The sequence below is a fragment of the Papaver somniferum genome, unplaced genomic scaffold, assembly GCF_003573695.1.
Source record: "Papaver somniferum cultivar HN1 unplaced genomic scaffold, ASM357369v1 unplaced-scaffold_79, whole genome shotgun sequence".
Classification (NCBI taxonomy): domain Eukaryota; kingdom Viridiplantae; phylum Streptophyta; class Magnoliopsida; order Ranunculales; family Papaveraceae; genus Papaver; species Papaver somniferum.
The window spans coordinates 1,654,729-1,656,921 of record NW_020650859.1 but is presented as its reverse complement, the minus strand read 5'-3'; positions in this window follow the sequence as shown (position 1 = coordinate 1,656,921).

Here is a 2,193-nt window from a genome sequence, read left to right as displayed (position 1 = left end):
AGATCGATTTGATCTTCATTCATTGAATTGACTAGAGAGAGCTTCAGTTAAAGATGCATACTTTAATTAGTTTGTTTTTATTCTTGTTCTTTGAACATAAGTTGTATGCATAAAAAGAAGTTGATATCAGGAATTGATTCAATGCTTAGCACATAAGACTGACTTCAGCAAGAGATAAATGGACGGCATGTATCCACTTGCCATACTAACCCTAAGAATAAGGCAGTGGTAGGCTCCAAATAGTGCAAGTATGTAAGAATCAAGCAAAACCACATAGTGATATATACAAGGATACCAAATACTTTTCTTTGCTGTCAATTGATGAAAGTTATGGTTTTGTATGTATGCAACTAGGGTCATGCTCAAGTCATGCGAAACCCGTTAAAAGGAATAGTTGAAAATTCATCGGCATATTGAAATCAGCCTTTGATTATATTCCTCCTAGCTATAGAAAAGTAAATAACTAGCTAGCTTAACTACTTGCTTGGCGGGGCCTCAGAATTTTCGGAATTAAAAGAGTTCAAATAAATTCTTGCAACATTTTAGAGGGAATTTTTTTTTGCTCGTGCACGTTATACCTGTATTATTTATCTAGCAGCATCACTATCAATCATTAAGAAATATGAACGACATTTAATTATCCATCTATGTTCTAAATTACCCGCCAAGAACCTTGTAAAGACTAAGAATCCAACTCATTGGTCATGTACTTTCTCACGCACGTTAATAGATTTCAGCATTAAATTTAAAACTTGATTATTGAGCTCTAGAAATGTCTAAACGAACGGCCAGAAGGTCCCCGGCTATGACGGGAACGTTGAGCCTTGTCACATAGTAGCCGAGTCCTTTCGTTGATTTATCTCTTGTGGAAAGTTCGGCTAAATATTTAAAAAACATTACCAGCTGAACGACAAAGTTCGGTTGATACGATTTTTAAAGTAAAACATTTTTTCAGCCTAACTGTTGTTGTTCCGAAGAAAAAAAATTAAGTTCGGCTAGTACATTTCAGCCAAACAAGACTTTGTAACTACCAAAATAACAAATGCGAATCAATCAATCATCTCAGTCAATCAATCAAATACGAATAAAAATAAGTTACGGGTTTGTGGGAAATACCTTTTAATGTGCGATTTTAAAGAATCGTGGTCTATCACTCGCTCTCCAACACCAATTAATCCACTATCCTCTTCAACTCCATTTTTTTCTAAAAACCCTAGATTGAGATGTTGTTGAAGCAAGTCCAGGATTAGGCGTCCTACCTCTAGCACAACACTTATAAAAAGGTGCCATATATGGGTTTAAATAATCGAGAACTTAATCGAAAAATCAAATTTTGAAAATAAACGATTTTGAATTTGGAGAATAAGAGGGGAGTTCGGCTGAGAAGAAGAGGGGAAGAAGAGTGAGTAATCTTCTGTGATTTTCGAGAGTTTAAATTTTTTTAAAATTAGGTAACAGTTATTTAGTTAATAACGGTTAATCAGTGGAGTAATTAAAGAGGTAATTATTAATTAGTGGAAGGATAACTAATTAGTGTATGGCTTAATTAGTGGGAGAGTTTTAGAATTAAAATTTAATTTAGTTGAAGGGTAATAGAATAATTTAAATTATTAAGGGTATTTTAGTAAAGTCAATAATACAAAAACACCCCTTATCATCTTTCATGGGATGGCATAATAACTTTGTATGCCCCAAATGATGGTTCATAATAATAGAACCATCTTTTGGGGACTATTCAAAAATGGTGGGGGACTACTCTTCACTTTTTGGGTGGATATTAGAAGTAAAAAATGAGTCACCCCTTATCTAAGTTTTTTTTAATATCAAATTTACCCTTGGTAATTAAATTAGTTAGTGTAATGATTAATTAGTGTTAGTATAATGATTAATTAGTGAGGTTAGGTTAATGAGTCACCACCAACCACCTCAAATCACCACCACCACTGACCACCTCAAATCACCACACCACCACCTCAAATCACCGCCACCACCACCACCACCGCCACCTCTATATATAGCTTAGTTTAAATCATTAACAAAACAAAATCAAAACCAAAATTATAACAAACCATTACTTTTCGTTCGTTTTCCGTTGAGATAATGAGAAGTAATCATCAAAATTAGTTGAAAATGGAAGTTACAGAGAACAGTTCGGTTAGGAAAAAAATACGACGTAACCGAACTAAAAGTTCG